General features: G+C 40.0%; 1 protein-coding gene and 1 long non-coding RNA gene across 6 annotated transcripts in view; both read left to right on the top strand.

The window, feature by feature from the left end:
• The window catches only part of LOC142151043 (uncharacterized), a 160,374-nt gene that overhangs the window by 97,998 nt on the left and 41,974 nt on the right, over positions 1-20,402 (top strand). The window lies entirely within an intron of this gene.
• Positions 12,995-19,695, top strand: LOC142151066 (uncharacterized). Its single transcript, XR_012691137.1, has 4 exons — positions 12,995-13,030; positions 18,766-18,819; positions 19,419-19,504; positions 19,617-19,695. It is a non-coding gene; the product is annotated as an uncharacterized LOC142151066 (long non-coding RNA).

Here is a 20,402-nt window from a genome sequence, read left to right as displayed (position 1 = left end):
GGATATTCATTATCCACGGTTTATGATGACTACTGGTATAATGAAGATATGAACTCGTGTATCAGGTTTCAAGATTACAATCATGAAATACTAGCACAAAGAAAGAATGATACACTCACAAACTGTATAAGAAAAAGATTTAATAATTAATATGACAATTAAAATACTTAGCTTCAATAGGTTGTTAAGACACACACGTAATTCCCTGGATTTTCAGCATGGAGACCCCACATTCAAGTTGAATCATGCATCCTAGAATACTGTGATGGAGGAGATCTGGCACTGCCTTCCTGACTCACCAGCAAGGTATACAGAAGGTCTGAACAGTGCCATCTTTTATATAATCCTTTTCCTTACACTAAAGTGAATGCTGATGCAATATGGGCAGTTGATCACAGTATCATTCTGAGTAAAACGGCTAAGTTTGCAAACTGAGCAATTATATCCATATATTGCTTAACAACAAACATTACAACAAATACTTAAGAATACACAAATACTCTCTGTCTGTTTTAAAACCAACAATACCTTAAGTTGGTAAATAACCATTGAATGAGCTGGATTGAAGGACAAAGTCCACTATACTAGGTTTAGGGAAAACATGGCCATAAAAGACAAGTAAATAATGTGATGAAACATCACAGACTTAGTTTGTGTTCATAAAGAGACACATAGAAATCAATGATAGACTCCATCTTGTTTCATAATTAAAGAAAAATACCATACTGCTACAAACTCGAATCAACCGGTTTATTAAAATTCATTGAAATAATAGAATTGTCCCTTACTAAGAGAGTAACATCAAAAAAGGTGATTGAATCAGGATTAAAATGGTGTGTAAATTTTAGACCATAAGAGTTATTATTAAGATAGGAAACAAATTGTAGAGCAGATTCTCTACCACCGTCCCAAATAATAAATAAATCGTCAATATAACGGCCATAGAGGACCAGGTTCCCACCGAACGGTCCCCTTCACACGAGGTCGTTTTCCAACTCCCCCATGTAGAGGTTAGCATAGCTCGATGCGAACCTGGTCCCCATGGCCGTCCCCATTATCTGTAAATAATAAGTGGACTCAAATAGAAAATAATTATGAGTAAGAATGAATTGGATGGCATCGTGAAGGAACTTTTGATGTCTTAATTTGAAATATGAATCTCTTTCTAAAACTTTTTTATTGCTGACAAACTTGCTATGTGAGGAATGTGAGTCTACAATGATTGCACATCAAGGGTCAAAAATCCATAATTAGGCTGCCATACAATACCTTTAACTAATTGTAATACATGCATAGTGTCCCTTATATAAGATTTAAGTGAGAAAACATATTTTTGTTAATGATGTGACATGGTTTATGTAATTAGTTCTATAATCTCTGTTGCCCACAGTGCAAATGCAGTTTTGTGACGCCATGTTGCTGCTCTTGTTCCAACACATTCATTTATACAGTTACATGTGTGGCTTTGTAGTTCAGGTTGTGTCTGCAGGGTGCTCCTTATAGCAGGAGCTAAGCACTTCTGGCCATAACTTGCTGAATGTCTTCTCTCTCATGCGCCTTGTGTTGCTCTCACATGTGAAAACAAGATTTTGTCCTGCGGGGCGATATATTTAAATGAAGTTTAAAGGGTGAAGTGTGTGTCTTTATAGGACTTTCCAGGGTCTTTGCACTTTACACATACAAGGACTGGACAGAGCCCAGTCCTTGCCCTATATTTTTAATGCAACCCCTTTTGTACCTTCTATGCACACTGAATACAGCAAAGCACATTTATATGGACATACATAAACAGAAATGTGACACACAGTAGATACAGTCCCAATGTCCCCTCACTCATGATTTAATACATAAATGAGGCATGAATAAGCAGTATGTTTGGATAAAACAAAGGAAAAGTTGACGCTGAATTAAAATAGCAGAATTTTGAGGCATAGTTTTCTTTTTCTCCATGTGCATTTACATCTTTGCTCCCAAAAGCAGAATATGGTTATACTATACTTCTATGTATGCACTAGGCCAATAAATAGGTGTTGTGACAGGATGGACCGCCTATGCCACCCTGTCTGTTGTTGCGAGGAACCGGCTGGGCTTACTTTGCCACCGTTCCCTTTTGTTATTTCGAATACGCCCCTCTTGCCGCAGTGGGAGGGGCCTGCTGCCACCACTGAGCTCCTTCTATGGCACTCAGAACCACGTTCCTTCTGGGTCACTAACGCTGCTAGCGTGTCTCCTCACTGGTGTACCTGGACTGGTCCTCCTGACCTCTTACTATGGATCAGGGATGCTGTGGATGGATACCCCATGGCCTATCACACTAACCAGGGCTGCAGGTAGCAGGCAGGCGATGGTACTGGAAGCACTTGGGTCCAAACCGCAGACACAGCCGGAGAACGGATTAGATTTTAGGGTCTAATATGTATATCACAGGAAACAGCAATATTGAAGATGTTTTCAAGCAGTTCTTTGAAGCAGAGTGATGTTTTATTGCTCAAGTGTCCTGACAAGGACAGTCCCACTGATTTAAGGTATCAGTGGTCAGGTCAGATGAAGTCAGAAGAATGATTACATGCTCACAGAGCACATCTTTTATACAGTTCAGAAATAGTCTATTTTTAGAAACAGGATATACTCTATTCATACAAACATAAATTTACATACATTGCAAAGTCACTAGTATTTATACTTGCCTTTTAAATTCTTAAAAACCTTGCTGCACCTTTGAGATGCAGGAAATGTGGCAGCACGTTTTAAATTAAAACCTTCCTGTCTCCAAGTTAAACCTCATACATCAAAAGATGTAATTAACACATGGCCTTTCATCAGACCGTTCGGAATTCATATTCACACAACAACAAAAGGGACATACAACAAGCTAGTTTCTCAAGCCACAATACACCAAAGGCTTGGTAAACACAGGCTCATTGTGTCAGATATATGCATCAGAAATAGGCATTTCCTACAGCAAAGTAGGACAAAAGACAAATTTCTTCCCTGGTCTCAGAAATGACAATTACCTATCCACAATATAAACAATATCAAAAAATAAGTGCAGATGCAATTACATAAATAAGTGCCCTGCGCTATTCGCTTTAAATAAATTTTTACCAAAAGTTATTTAACAGTGATCCAGTCACAGGTGTATTTGTGTATAATTAAATGCTCTGTGAAGTTGCATTTTTTTCAGTTACTTAACTAGCTTTACGATACTAACTGTAGCATGGTTTGTCTAAAAATTACAGCTTAACACACAAGGAGGCAGAAATGTATTAGACCGTACCATTCATGAGAATACAGCCGACCAATTCACTTGGGACTAGAGACATCACTGAGGTACCTGAATGAATTGATTGGCTGCATTCTATAGAATGGGCACAAAATGGCTGCCAGCACTGTGTGTTGGTGACATCTGTGTTTTAATTGATTTAAGTGCCTTATATTTGATGCTGCTTATATGTAAGTTGAAGTATATTGCTATTCTATGTTTTATTATACCTCAAGTATTGTAATTAGCAGAGTGGCTTATGATCTGATTTATGTGTGTTTTGTATACTTTTTATTCTTTATATAGTGAATAAGTAGATAAAAATAACAGCACTGTACATATATGTATATGATATGCCATTATGTTGTCAGTACACAAACAAGGTAATAAAATCTAATTGCCAACCAAGTTGACTTGTTTTTATTAATATTATTTAAACAAGAGGGAAAAATGAAGGAACGGAGCAGCTGATAAGGGGATGTGCATGAAGTTGGTTGGTAATATACCATCCATTTTTTTCTTATTTCAGTCAGTGCTCCCTAAATTGGTAGCTATATTGTGTCATTTCCTGGAATTACATTCCAAAGTGTCATGTATACTAGCTATAGTGTAGGGCTGTTAGCTCTTGGGGGTAGATTTATGAAACCTTAAAAGAAAAATTGGAGGTGTTGCCCATAGCAACTAAACTGATTCTAGCTCTCATTTATGTATCTCATTCTGGAAAATGATAGCTAGAATCAGATTAGTTGCTATGGACAACACCTACACTTTTCCTTTTAAGAAAGTTTGATAAATACCACTTAGTGTTTATTCCACGTGGTCTTATTAAAGTATTACCCAGCTTGTAACGTTCGTTACTTGTTCCCTGTTAAGATGATAAAATAATAAGCTTTTCTTTATTCAGTAAATGTTGCCACAGTGATCTCTTTGAAGCTGTTGCCACGATGGCCAGAGGAGAGGACTGTACTGGAACCCAGTTGATGATATCCTGAGATTTGTCTGGGAGTCAGTTTTATCTTCAGTGTACCCCTATTATGGTCTAGGAGGCAAGCTGGAAACCTATGTGGTTCTGGAATAAAAGCTCACACTGACACTGATAACCAATAAACCAGATTTATTGTAACCTACACAGAGGTTAATTGAGACACTAAATAATGATTAGCTGAATATGGAAAGTAATTATACAGTGATCAGTCACAACATTAAAACCATTGATAAGTGAAGTGAATAACATTTATTATCTCGTTACAAAGGCACCTGTCAAGGGGTGGGATATATTGGGCAGCAAGTGAACAGTCAGTTATTGAAGTTAATGTTGTGGAAGCAGGAAAATAGAACAAGCGTAAGAATCTGAGCGACTTTGAAAAGGGTCATATTGTGATGACTAAACGACTGGGTCAGAGCATCTCTAGAACCGCAGGTCTTTTGAGGTGTTCCCGATAGGCAGTGGTTAGTAGCTACCAAAAGTGGTCCAAGTAAGGACAAACGGAGACAGGGTCATGGGTGCACAAGGTTCATTAATGCGCATGGGGTGCGAAAACTAGCGCTTGTGGTCCAATCCCACAGGAGAGTTACTGCAGTACAAATTGCTGAAAAGGTTAATGCTGGCTATGAGAGAAAGGTGTCAGAACCCACAGTGCACTGCAGTTTGCTGCATAGCTGCAGATCGGTCAGAGTGCCCATGCTGACCCCTGTCCGCCACCTAAAACACCTACAGTGGGCACATGAACACCAGATCTGGACCATGGAGCAATGGAAGAAGGTAGCCTGGGCTGATGAATCACATTTTCTTTTACATCATGTGGATGGCTGGTGCATGTGCGTTTTCCTGGGGAAGAGATGGTACAAGTATGCACTATGGGAAGAAGGCAAGCCGGCAGAGGAGTTGTGATGCTCTGGGCAATGTTCTGCTGGGAAACCTTGGGTCCTGGCATTTATGTAGATGTTACTTTGACACCACGTACCTAAACGTTGCAGACCAAGTACACCCCTTCATGGCAGTGGTATTCCCTGATGGCCTCTTTCATATAGTAAATATATAGTAATGCGCCACACTGCAGAAATTGTTCAGGGATGATGTGAGGAACATGACAAAGAGTTTAAGATATTGACTTGGCCTTCATATTCCCCAGATCTCAATCTGATTGAGCATCTGTGTGATGTTATGGAAAAATAAAGCAAAGCCATGGAGGACCCACTTTGCAACTAAGAGGACTTAAAGGACCTGCCGCTAATGCCTTTGTGCCAGATACCTCAGGACACTTTCAGAGGTCTTATGGGGTCTATACCTCGATGGGTCAGAGCTGTTTTGGTGGCATGTGGGGGACCTATACAATATTAGGCAGGTGATTTTGATGTTGTGGCTTATCGGTATATACAATACTGTGCAAAAGTTTTATGCAGGTGTGGAAAAAATGCTGCAAAGTAAGAAGGATTTCAAAAATAACGTTAATAGTTTCTTTTTATCAATTAACAAAATGTAAAGCGAATGAACAGAAGAGAAATCTAAATCAAATAAATATTTGGCGTGACCACCCTTTGCCTTCAAAACAGCATCAATTCTTCTAGGTACACTTGCACACAGTTTTTAAAAGAACTCAGCAGAGAGGTTGTTCCAAACATCTTGGAGAACCACAGATCTTCTGTGGATGTAGGTTTGCTCAAATCCTTCTGTCTTTTCATGTAATCCTGGACAGACTCGGTATGTTGAGATCAGGGCTCTGTGGGGGCCATAACATCACTTCCAGGACTCCTTGTTCTTTACGCTAAAGATAGTTCTTAATGACATTGGCTGTATGTTTGGGGTCATTGCCCTGCTGCAGAACAAGTTTGGAGCCAATCAGACACTTCTCTGATGGTATTGCATGATGGATAAGTATCTGCCTGTATTTCTCAGCATTGAGCACACAATTTATTCTGCACAAATCCCCAACTCCATTTGCTGAAATGCAGCCCTAAGCTTGCATGGAACCTCCACCACACTTTACTATTGCCTGCAGACATTCATTATTGTACCACTCTCCAGAACATGGCCCAGAGCGTCACACTGCCTCCGCTGGCTTGCCTTCTTCCCATAGTACATCCTGGTGCCATCTGTTCCCCAGGTAAGCGACACACCCGCAACTAGCCGTCCGCATGATGTAAAAGAAATCGTGATTCATCAGAGCAGGCCACATTCTTCCATTGCTCCATAGTGCAGATTTGGTGCTCAAGTGTCCATTGTAGGTGCCTTTAGCAGTGGAGAGGGGTCAGCATGGGCACTCTAACACTCTAATTTGTGCTCCAGTAGCTCTTCTGTGGGATTGGTACAGACGGGCTTGCCTTCGCTACTCCTGCGCATTAATGAGTTTTCAGCACCCATGACTCTGTTGCCAGTTGTCACGAATCAATGTAGGAATACAGCCAAGGAGCCATGGATAAGGTGAAAAAACATACATTTATTGCTGGAGAGTATGAACAGAAGATGTAATAATAAGCTTGCAGAAATTACCAGATATACAGCAGTTGCAGGTAAACGGGAGGTGAGGAAAGATTCCAGGCAGCAAGTACAGGGAAATGCACAGGTAAGTCCCAGGTTCACAGATGAAACAGGTCAGCACAATGTATGTTGAGATAGATCTCAAGCAGCATAAATCCAGGAGCACAACAGGAGGAAGTGACCACAGAGTGTAACATCAGGATGTGACAACAATAACCAGCAATGACTGCTGGGAGAGACAGGTATACATAGTTAACACCCAGGTGCCAGGGATAATTAGTGCAGTATAGTTAACTCCTAAGGAACTAGAAGCAGACACAATAGCAGCACTTCTGGTCATCAGAGGTACTGCTGCTAACACATAAAATGAACACAAATACTGCACAGTTCAAAACAAACAGGGGCTGCAGGATGCAAGCAGCATTCAAAAGGGAGATGTTGCAAAGCAGACGGAGGCAGACCGTGACACCGGTACACCGATCCTTCCTTGGGCCACTTTTGGTAGGTACTACCACTGCATACCGGGAACACCCCACAAGAGCTGCTGGTTTGGAGATGCTGTGACCCAGTCGTCTAGCCATCACAATTTGGCCCTTGTCAAAGTTGCTCAGATCCTTTTGCTTTCCCATTTTTCCTGCTTCCAACACACAAACTTCAACAACTGACTGTTTACTTGCTGCCTAAAATATCCCACCCATTGACAGGTGCCATTGTAACAAGATAATCAATGTTATTCACTTCACTTATCAGTAGTTTTAATATTGTGACTGATCGATGTACAGGCGTACTTACTCATTGGGATATTGTGCCCTGTAGTAGTCTAATAGGGAGCTCGTTGTTGGTTGCACGCCAGAGGGTCTGGCTTCCATCTTCAGCCACTAAGCTCAGATAGAGAACAGTCTACAGAGTCTCCCCACTTTTGGTGAGCTCACCTTGCCCTGGATGTGTTCCAACCAGCAACAGTACACACAGCCCACACAATAGGTCCATATAGTTCAGTTTAACAAAAATAGCAATCCTCAGTCACGGCTTGTTGGAAAAGAAATTAAACCTCACCACTGCCCATCTCTGACTCTTTAACCCTTTTTACTTACCATATCCCCTAGGTAATTACCCTCCTTTTGACTATGGGAAATCGGCGTCTTACTGGGCTGAATACTGGAATAAAAATATGCATCTTTAATCCTTCACAGGACTTTGAGGATTCAAACAGAGCAAGCAGGCAATGTCTACAAAGGGTTTTCACTAGTTGCCGACAATATAGTTTCACTTAAAAATTATTCCATGCATGTGTCTTCACTATGTACCTGCGTCAGTCATCACAAGAATTATCTGACAATGTGGTAATAATGTACATGCTCTATTGCGCCATTGTGGCTGACCATATGGTGTTGATTCATTTCTGAGGGATTGACTTTAAGCTACTGTGGGCCTTATTAAGGAATGCAAAGCAAACGTAAAGTGCGTTTTTTTTAAAATGCATGTACAGACATGGCCAAAAGTTTTGAGAATGACACAAATATTATTTTTCACAAAGTCTGCTGCCTCAGTTTTTATGATGGCAATTTGCACATACTCCAGAATGTCATGAAGATTGATCAGATGAATTGCAATTCACTTCAAAGTCCTTTTTTTGCCATGAGAATGAACTTTATCTCAAAAACAACATTTCCACTGCATTTCAGCTCTGCCACAAAAGGATCAGATGATTTCAGGTCAGTGATTCTCTCATTAACACAGGTGAGAGTGTTGACAAGGACAAGGCTAGAGGTCACTCTTATGCTGATTGAGTTAGGATAACAGCCTGGATGCTTTAAATGGAGGATGGTGCTTGAAATCATTGTTCTTCCTCTGTTAACCATGGCTAGCTGCATGGAATCATGTGCAGTCATCATTGCCTTGCACAAAAAAAGGCTACACAGGCAAGGATATTGCTGCTAGTAAGATTGCACCTAAATCAACCATTTATCAGATCATAAAGAACTTCAAGGAGAGAGGTTCAATAGTTGTGAAGAAGGCTTCAGGGTGCCCAAGATTGTCCAGCAAGTGCCAGGATTGTCTCCTAAAGTTGATTCAGCTGCGGGATCGGGGCACCACCAGTGCAGATCTTGCTCAGGAATCTCACGCATGCATAGTGATGCAAAGACTTTTGGAGGATGTCCTGGTGTCATGAAGGCCAGTAAAGAAGTGACTTCTCTCCAGGTAAAACATTGGAGACAGACTCATATTCTACAAAAGGTACAGGGATTGGACTTCTGACAACTGGGGTAAAGTCATTTTCTCTGATGAATCCCCTTTCAGATTGTTTGGCGCATCTGGTAAAACGCTTGTCCGGAGAAGGAAAGGTGAGCGCTACCATCAGTCCAGTGTCATGCCAACAGTAAGCATCCTGAGACCATTCATGTGTGGGATTGCTTCTCAGCCAAGAGAGTGGGCTCACTCACAATTTTGCCTAAGAACACAGCTATGAATAAAGAATGGTACCAAAATATCCTCCAAGAGCAACTTATCCCAACCATCCAAGACCAGTTTGGTGACGAACAAAACCTTTTCAAGCATAATGAAGCACCTTGCTATAAGGCAAAAGTGATAACTAATTAGCTTGGGGATCAAAACATCGAGATTTTGGCCAGGAAACTCCCCAGACCTTCATCCCATTGAGAACTTGTGGTCAATTCTCAAGAGGCGGGTGGACAAACAAAATCCCTGACAAATTCCAATCATTGATTAGACAAGGATGGGCAGCATCAGTCAGTATGTGGCCCAGAAGTTGATTGACAGCATGCCAGGGCGAAATGTAGAGGTCTTCAAAAAGAAAAGTCAACAATGCAAATATTGACTCTTTGCATAAACTCAATGTAATTGTCAATAAAAGCCTTTGACACTTATGAAATGCTTGAAATGTTACTTCAGTATACCATAGCAACATCTGACAAAAAGGTCTAAAAACACTGAAGCAGCAAACTTTTTGAAAACCAATACTTGTGTCATTCTCAAAACTTTTGGCCATGGCTTTGGAGGTATGGAGGGTGATCAAATAGAAGAAGAACATGAGGAAATTGGGCCCTGCTAGTGAGAGCTTAAAGCCTAAAGGGAAGGAGAAGACATGAATAGAGTGTGGGAGAGTGGAGGTGATAGCAGAGGTAAAAGAGTTTTATTTCTACTATTGGGCATATTATGTTTACAGAGTAAGTGTGTGTGTGTATATATATATATATATATATATATATATATATATATATATATACAAGTTAACCCGTGCATGATACTCATGCATTCTAGTCAAATCAAGATACTTAAGGTCTTAAAAAGGTTCTTGTCATGCATTTGGGCCTAGCCCAGGCCTCCTCAGGGGAAGATCGTTACTTCCTGACGCAAGCGCCCTTTTTAATGTGTGTTCATGAGGTAAAATTACCTCACGGAAATGAGTTTGACCCCTCAACTCGTAAATTTAGCCTTTACTACCCCTCCCACGGGGGGAAGGGGGAATGATGGAAGTTAACTGACTTGACTATTCTAATTTTTTTGTCAAATAATGTCAGTATACCAAATTTCAGGTCAATTGGATGAGCCCTTTCTGAGAAAATAGTTTTTTACACACACACACACACACACACACACACACACACACACTAACGCACGCCTCTACACGTGTGTGTTCATGAGGTAAAATTACCTCACGAAAATGAGTTTGAGCGCTACCAAATTTCAGCCCTTTTTGAATTTTTTTCCCCACACACACTAAGAATTTAATAGGTCAGTGTATAACTCTGCCCAGCAGGTGGCGCTGCAACTTGGTTGTTTTTTTCCACACACACACAGACAGACACCACTAAGCATTTATATATTAGATATATATATATATATATATATATATATATATATATATATACACTTACTATCTGTGTCGGTGCTCCTGTAACAGTACCAGAGTTCACTAAACAAAAAAAAATGTGTATATATATATATATCTATATATCAAGAAATAATACATACAGTAATAACATAGTCATACTGGCCAATATCTCAGATGTCCCCAGTGACAGGATGGACCGCCTATGTCACCCTGTCTGTTGTTGCTGGAAACCAGCTGGGCTTGCATTGCCTTTCTTTATCCCAAATGCACCCTCTAACCGCATTAGGAGGGGCTTACAATGCTGCCACCAATGGACTCATTCAGAACCGCGTTCCTTCTGGGGAACTGTTCCTGCTAGTGTACCCTGTTACTGGTGTACCTGGGCTGGTACCCCTGACCTCTTCCTGTAGATCAGGGTTGCTGTGGATGGATCCCTCCTGGCCTATCCCACTGGTCAGAGCTGCTGAGTAGCGGGCAGAGCGGTGGTACCGGAAAGCTGGGTCCAAACCTCAGTACAGCTGGGAACGGATTAGAGTTGGGTCTAATCTGTAGGTCACAGGAATTTCAGCATGATTGAAGGTACCAGTGATCAGGTCAAATGGAACAATAATAATACATTTAAGTACAAACCAGTGCTGTTTTATACAGTTTTGGACACAGTGTTGGGGTACCGAGGCTTGGTGCCCCTACTATCAATCTCTAATAACCTGATTTCCTATGTGGTATTTTGCTGTCGACAGCAGAGTGAAGAAGTGAAACACAAACAAGGTGTTACAGTTTCAAAATCAGCTCTGAGGGTCTTTGCTAGACTGGCCCTTTATTTATACCAGCATTAACTGGTTAACAACAAGTACATATAAGGAAATCTCTTTAGCTCAGCAAATATTTCTTTGCAACAATAATACATATAAGGCAACATCCTTTGTTCAGCATTACGTGCTTTTCCTGCCGGCCGTTTCCTTCAGTCTGGCATCCTGCTATTGTCTGTTCTATAGGAAATACTTGTTTTTCTTCAAGGCGTTGTCCTGCATCTGTAGTATGTAGTATTTTAAGGCATTTCACACATATATTTGAACATCTTAATAACTATTAATTCTTTTATACCCTCACAACAGCCTTGCAGGGTAAGCCAGCCCCCTGAAGTCTGAGATATGTTTAGTCTCGGGATGCAATATGTTTCCCCAAACATGGATTGAAATGCAATTTACACTTCACAAAATTTACCCTTACATGTGATATCCTACATCATGTGCTGTTTACAATATTTGGTTTCCTGTCTGTCTAACAAGACCTGCACACGGGTAACGATCCCCTATTGTGTATTCAAGTGTTGGGCACTCAGACTGAAGACTTATTTAGCATTTCCTGCTATCAGCGAAACAGACTCCCTCCCCACATATGCCTTAATGGAGATTTCCTCTAGCAAAGTTAGAAAACACAAATAAATCTCATCCGTGGCTCTGTCTTAGCCATGAATACATTTCCTATGAAAAAAAGCGTAATATAATGAATCAAGTGCATTTCCAATACACAGTATCAAGAATCAGTACATTTGCAATTATATAAATTAGCACACTGTGCTAATAATTTAAATATATGTTTACAATAAGTTATTTATAAGTGATCCAGCCACATCCCCTCCATGAGATCCACGAGAAATAAAACATATGTAACATATAATATACATATATGAAAACCTCCCAACTCTCCCCATTTAGTTGGGACAATCCTGTTTTTAGGACTCTGTCCTGGGCGTGGTATATTTATATCTGAGTATATGTTTGTTCAAAGATCTGCAAAGTTGGCAGGTATGTATATTGTATATAATGGAGTATTTTATGGTAGTGTAATATATGGTATATTATATATAATGGTGTATTATTTGGTATATAATTGTGTATTACATGGTATATAATGGTGTGTAAAATAAAGTATAGTCATATATATCCACATATGTATATGTAGGAGATACCATGTATATACTAATATATTATAAGAACATTGCAGATATAACATACATTACTGTGCTATGAGATCACTGCTCGATATCTAGTTTAAACAGAGGAGAAATATTGTTAATTTCATATGACAATGAGTGTCCTCAGTGTAGGAGCTCAGCGGCCATTTTCTTGTAGTACTGATAATGGATATCAGCCAGTGCAGAAATACTTGATTTAAATCTGAGGGAAAATGAAGCTCATGTCTTCTAACTAGCAGGAACTAAGTCTGGATATATTTTATCGCTAGAGTTAAAAAAGTTAATCTATTAGTGTCATCATTTCAGATGAGCGGCGGCCATTTTGTTGTAGTCTTTCAGAGACACAAGAAATCGCTACAATTATTTCTTTGCTAGCACCGAGTGACGCTATGGAGGGGGCGTGGTCACAGTCTGCAGACGCCATTTTATATGGAGGGAAATGTGTAACATTGTCAGGTAATTTATTATATACATATTATGTCATGACAGCTCCCAGCACACACTGTGTATTATATCCATATTATATTATGTTATTATTATATAGGGGAGAGGGGTCTGTACAGTGATATATGAGGAGGAATAAGACAGCTCCCACCACAGTCTGTGTATTATATACATATTATATTATGTTATTATTATATAGAGGAGAGGGGTCTGTACAGTGATATATGAAGAGGAATAAGACAGATCCCAGCACACACTGTGTATTATATCCATATTATATTATGTTATTATTATATAGAGGAGAGGGGTCTGTACAGTGATATATGAGGAGGAATAAGACAGCTCCCAGCACACACTGTGTATTATATCCATATTATATTATGTTATTATTATATAGAGGAGAGGGGTCTGTACAGTGATATATGAGGAGGAATAAGACAGCTCCCAGCACACACTGTGTATTATATCCATATTATATTATGTTATTATTATATAGAGGAGAGGGGTCTGTACAGTGATATATGAGGAGGGATAAGACAGCTCCCAGCACACACTATGTATTATATCCATATTATATTATGTTATTATTATATAGAGGAGAGGGGTCTGTACAGTGATATATGAGGAGGAATAAGACAGATCCCAGCACACACTGTGTATTATATCCATATTATGTTATTATTATATAGAGGAGAGGGGTCTGTACAGTGATATATGAGGAGGAATAAGACAGCTCCCAGCACACACTGAGTATTATATACATATTATATTATGTTATTATTATATAGAGGAGAGGGGTCTGTACAGTGATATATGAAGAGGAATAAGACAGATCCCAGCACACACTGTGTATTATATCCATATTATATTATGTTATTATTATATAGAGGAGAGGGGTCTGTACAGTGATATATGAGGAGGAATAAGACAGCTCCCAGCACACACTGTGTATTATATCCATATTATATTATGTTATTATTATATAGAGGAGAGGGGTCTGTACAGTGATATATGAGGAGGAATAAGACAGCTCCCAGCACACGCTGTGTATTATATCCATATTATATTATGTTATTATTATATAGAGGAGAGGGGTCTGTACAGTGATATATGAGGAGGAATAAGACAGATCCCAGCACACACTGTGTATTATATCCATATTATTTTATTATTATTATATAGAGGGGAGGGGTCTGTACAGTGATATATGAGGAGGAATAAGACAGCTCCCAGCACACACTGTGTATTATATCCATATTATATTATGTTATTATTATATAGAGGAGAGGGGTCTGTACAGTGATATATGAGGAGGAATAAGACAGCTCCCAGCACACGCTGTGTATTATATCCATATTATATTATGTTATTTTTATATAGAGGAGAGGGGTCTGTACAGTGATATATGAGGAGGAATAAGACAGCTCCCAGCACACACTGAGTATTATATACATATTATATTATGTTATTATTATATAGAGGAGAGGGGTCTGTACAGCGATATATGAGGAGGAATAAGACAGCTCCCAGCACACGCTGTGTATTATATCCATATTATATTATGTTATTATTATATAGAGGAGAGGGGTCTGTACAGTGATATATGAGGAGGAATAAGACAGCTCCCAGCACACACTGAGTATTATATACATATTATATCATGTTATTATTATATAGAGGAGAGGGGTCTGTACAGTGATATATGAGGAGGAATAAGACAGCTCCCAGCACACGCTGTGTATTATATCCATATTATATTATGTTATTATTATATAGAGGAGAGGGGTCTGTACAGTGATATATGAGGAGGAATAAGACAGCTCCCAGCACACACTGAGTATTATATACATATTATATTATGTTATTATTATATAGAGGAGAGGGGTCTGTACAGTGATATATGAGGAGGAATAAGACAGCTCCCAGCACACACTGTGTATTATATACATATTATATTATGTTATTATTATTATATAGAGTGGAGGGGTCTGTACAGTGATATATGAGGAGGAATAAAACAGCTCCCAGCACATACTGTGTAGTATATCCATGTTATATTATGTTATTATTATATAGAGGAGAGGGGTCTGTACAGTGATATATGAAGAGGAATAAGACAGATCTCAGCACACACTGTGCATTATATTATTGTGAAATGGTGGACCGCGTATGTCCGTTGTCGCTGGGGTGTGGCTGATCCTACTTTGCCACCGTCCCCTTTCTGTATCCCAAATACGTCTCTCCTGCCGCAATAGGAGGAGCTTGCTGCCACCACTAGAATTGTACACTAGCACCTAGCACCGCTTCCTTCTGGGTAACTCTCACTGCCAGTGTACCCTCTTTGTGGTACACCTGACCTCTTGCCTTCAGATCAGGGTTGCTGTGGATGGTTCCCCCCTGGCTTATCACACTGGCCAGTGCTGCAGGTAGCGGGCAAAACGTTGGCACTGGAATGTTAGGTCTACCTCAGATCAAATGGAAAACGGGTTAGATTTGGGTCTGTTCTGTAGGTCACAGGAATTTATAGCAGGGTAAGTAGTCGTCAAAGCAGGTTCTTGAAGCAAAAGATGGTTTATTAGTGCAAGTAGTCCCAACAAGGACAGTTCACACGCCAGCCTGTGGCACTAGCGATTTTTCCAGAAGTATAGATGGTACAAGACTGATACATTTCATGCTCAAACAGCTCACTTTTTATACAGTTCTGACATAACTCCTGGCAGGGGGAAAGCCAGCCCACCAATCCGAGATGGTTTCGCAATGTCTGAGCTATTTTTTGGTATCAGGATACTATATGTTTTCCCAAACATGGATTTACATGCAATGCAAAGCTAACATATAATATTAACACTACTCTGATATGTGCTAAAACTTGATGCTTCCATTACCTGAGATGCCGCCACACCAAACAGAAAGGCAGCGGTACCCTTCTGGGTATAAAGGCTAAACATGTGTTTGTCACTTCACATAAAATGACTTGCTAAGCATTTCCTGCTATCAGCAAACAGACTTCCTCTAGCAAAGTTACAAACCCAAATAATGACACTTCCATACCAAACACATCTCAATGTAACACAATAAGTGCATTTGCAATTATATACATTGGTGCCTGCACCACTAATTGAAATGCATTTCTACAATACATTATTTCTACTTGATCCAGCCACAAATAAGTTATTTATAAGCGATCCAGCCACATTTATGTTATTATATAGTGAAGAGGGGTCTGTTCAGTGACATATGAAGAAAAATAAGACAGATCCCATCACACACTGTGTATTATATCCATAATATATTATGTTATTATTATATAGTGAGGTCTGTACAGTGATATGCAGTCATGGCCAAACCTTTTGAGAATGACACAGATATTTTTTTTTCACAAAGTCTGCTGCCTCAGTTTTTATGATAGCAATTTGCATATACTCCAGAAACTCATGAACATTGATCAGATGAATTGCAGTTAATTTCAAAGTCTCTCTTTGCCATGACAATGAACTGCCACAAAAGGACTAGCTGGCATTGGGTTAGTAATTCTCTCGTTAACGCAGGTGAGAGTGCTGACAAGGACAAGGGTAGAGATCACTCTGTCATGCTGATTGAGTTAGAATAACAGACTGGAAGATTTAAGAGGAGGGTGGTGCTTGAAATCATTGTTCGTCCTCTGTTAATCATGGTTTCCTGCAAGGAAACATGCAGTCTTTATTGCTTTGCACAAAAAGGGATTCATAAACAAGGATATTGCTGCTAGTAAGATGGCAGCTAAATTAACCATTTATTGGATCATCAAGAAGGAGAGAGTTTCAATAATTGTGAAGAAGGCTTCAGGGCGCTCAAGAACGTCCAGCAAGGTCCAGGACCATCTCCTAAAGTTGATTCACCTGCAGGATCGGGACACTACCAGTGCAGAGTTTGCTCAGGAATGGCAGCAGGCAGGTGTGAGTGCATCTGCACGCACAGTGAGGCAAAGACTTTTGGAGGATGGCCTGGTGTCAAGAAGGCCAGCAAAGAAGCCACTTCTCTCCAGGAAAAACATTAAGGACAGACCCAATCTCTCTCTCAAATTACCGTCCCATATCTCAGCTCCTGTGCCCCTCCAAGCTTTTAGAGAGACTTGTCTACACTCGTCTCACACGCTTCCTTTCCGCAAACAACCTGTTGGATCCTCTTCAGTCTGGCTTTCGTTCTCAACACTCCACGGAGACTGCGTTGACTAAGGTTGTCAATGATCTGATCACTGCTAAAACTAAACGCCATTACTCTCTCCTAATTCTCCTGGATCTCTTGGCTGCATTTCACACCGTTGACCACTCTGTTCTCATACAAACACTGCAATCCCTAGGTCTTCAAGACACTGTTTTATCCTGGTTCTCATCCTACCTTTCTAATCGCTCTTTCACTGTTAATTTCTCTGGGGCAACCTCTACTCCGCTTCCTTTATCAGTTGCAGTACCGCAAGGCTCAGTGCTAGGTCCTCTGCTGTTCTCTATACCGCTTCTCTTGGAAATAATCTGTTCCTTTGGATTTCAGTATCATCTCTCAGTGGATGATACCCAAATTTATCTATCCTCTTCTGATCTCTCGACATCTGTGTTTTCCCGTGTAACTGACTGTCTTTCTGCCATTTCATCTTGGATGTCCTCTCGCCAGCTCAAACTTAATCTTTCTAAAACAGAGTTAATAATATTCCCAATACCTGACATTTCTATTTCTGTTGATAACATGACCATAAATCCCACCCCACAAGCTCGCTACCTAGATGTAATCCTTGACTCGCACCTATCCTTTGTTCCCCATATTGACTCTATATCTAAATCATGATACATACATCTAAAGAACATTTCCAGAATTCGCACATAGCTCACGCAAGACACTGCAAAAACCTTAATTCATGCACTTATCATCTCCCGCATCGACTATTGCAATTCCCTCCTTACTGGCTTTCCCTAAAACAGTCTGAAACCCCTACAATCTATTCTGCACGCTGCAGCAAGATTGATTTTCCTTGCAAATCATTATTCCTCTGTTGAATCACTCTGTATGTCTCTACACTGGTTGCCTGTTTTCTACCGAATTCAATATAAAATACTTTTACTAACCTACAAGGCCATCAACAAAGCTGCACCAACATACATCTTCTCTCTTGTCTGAAAATATCTCCCAACTCGGCAACTCCGTTCTGCACAAGATCTGTGTGTCTCATCCACCCTCATTATATCCTTCCATTCCCAGTTACAGGACTTTTTTCGGGCTACACCAACTCTATGGAATTCACTCCCTCGCACAATAAGACTCTCCTCTGGTCTATAAACTTTCAAGCGTTATCTGAAAACCAACCTCTTTAGACAAGCTTATAATATTCCTCAACCACCCTCTTAACCTCACTAGATTACCCTATTACCACCCGTTACACAATTTCAAACAAAACAACTACCCCCTGACCAACATTGTTGTGTGACAGGATCATTTAGCTTAGGAGTCACTTTTACCTTTGCAGCCTGGCTGGGCCGAAATGCAAAATGTAGACTTAGCCTTAGCCTCGTTGTCAAACTCCCATTGTCCCATAGATTGTAAGCTTGCTAGCAGGGCCTTCTCACCTCTTTGTCTGTTTTACCCAGTTTGTTATTAGTTTATTATGTTTGACCCCAATTGTAAAGCGCTACTGATGATGATGACTGATATTCTACAAAAGGTACAGGGATTGGACTGCTAAGGAGGAATTCATTTTCTCTGAGGAATTCCTCTTTCAGATTGTTTGTAGAATCTGGAAAAACACTTGTCCGGAGAAGGAAAGGTGAACTGTTGTATGTATTATCTAACCATAGCAAAGGAAAATATGTATGGCTGCCAATTCGTCTTTTTCCCATTATATTAACCATTATTTTGAAGTCTGGTGTTAATTTGATCAAACTCATATTTTCATTGCTTGACATGCAAGTAAATAAAAGTCTGCCCATATATATATTGTTTGTTTCAGTGAATATTTGAATACTGTACACAAATCAAAATTATTTTCCTCTAATGGCAAAATCTAGCACTTCAACTAAGTAATGAGGCTAAAATCTTGTATCTGTTTTTGATTTTACTTGTTAGACTTTATGGGGCGTATTCAAGAACATCGCGGATGCGCATTTTTATTGTTAATACGGTATAACGTTAAGGTCATTTTTGCTCACACCTCTGTGTGGTTCAAGCAATGATGAGCGTTACTTCTGTAAAAAAAAAAAAAATGTGCGCATGGTGTCTCGCGGTCGTTCAGGGGGCTCCTCCTGCGGATAATTTAATATAATTGAATTACCCCCTATCTCCATGTTTTTATGGAATCGCCCTAATGACTGTATCAGTGTGTGTGTGTCAGGTTTCTATATGGTGTCAGGATATTACTGTCTATTTCTACATGCAGGAGAGGGAGAATTTAGAAGGAATCCAGGGTCTGTACAAGGACGTGATGATGGAGAATCACAGGACGCTCACATCACTGGGTAAGAGGTGACTTTCATTTATTGTAAAGGACAGAGCAGTTTTGAGGGCCACCTAGATACACACATTATCTAATTATCATCTATCTACCATGTATTCAGTCACTGTGTGTCTTCTACAGATGGTTCCAGTAACAGAAATACCTCAGAGAGATGTCACCATCCTCATTATTTACAAAATTGTACTGTGGAAAATCACAGTATCCAGCAGGAATATCAGGTAGATGGAATTGAGGGTCTCACCAGAATACCAAAGTGTCGTTTTACTATATGAGCTGTACAGCAGCTCTGGGGGTCTTATACACTGATAGTCTTATGTTTAATCTCAATTCATGAAATTCAACATAATTAAGTTGTTATTTTATTTTTGTGGGTTATATAGGGTGATGACCTGACTATTATTAAGGTAGAAGTTACAGAGAGAGAAGAAGAGACGTATGTGAAAGGTGAACAACCGTGTAAAGAGGAGGAAATCCCCACAGATATTAGCACAGGTGAGTAAGAAACACCTGTTACAGAAAAGAGTCACAAAGTCTCCTTGTTGAGTCACTACAACAATCTCTTATTCTACACCCTGCTCTGTCAGTATAATCTAATAAGGAAAAAGTATCTGCCCAGTGGGTGAGTCAGGAGCCTTCAGCTACTATTAGACCTGTACTTCTCAATTTCAATCTGTGCCCTGAGATCTGACCAGTCCCCTCCTCACACACTCTGGTCCTTCATCATCAGCTATTTATATAGCACCACTAATTTCACAGCTCTGTACAGAGAACTCACATCAGTCCCTGCCCCATTGGAGCTTGCAGTCTAAATTCCCTAACATACACAGACTAAGGTCAATTCAATAGTAGCCAATTAACCTATGGTATGTTTTTGGAGTGTGGGAAGATACCGGAGGAATCCCACGC

This window comes from Mixophyes fleayi, chromosome 4 (assembly GCF_038048845.1).
Source record: "Mixophyes fleayi isolate aMixFle1 chromosome 4, aMixFle1.hap1, whole genome shotgun sequence".
Classification (NCBI taxonomy): domain Eukaryota; kingdom Metazoa; phylum Chordata; class Amphibia; order Anura; family Limnodynastidae; genus Mixophyes; species Mixophyes fleayi.
The sequence above is the reverse complement of the archived record's forward strand: the minus strand, read 5'-3'. Positions and strand labels throughout refer to the sequence as shown.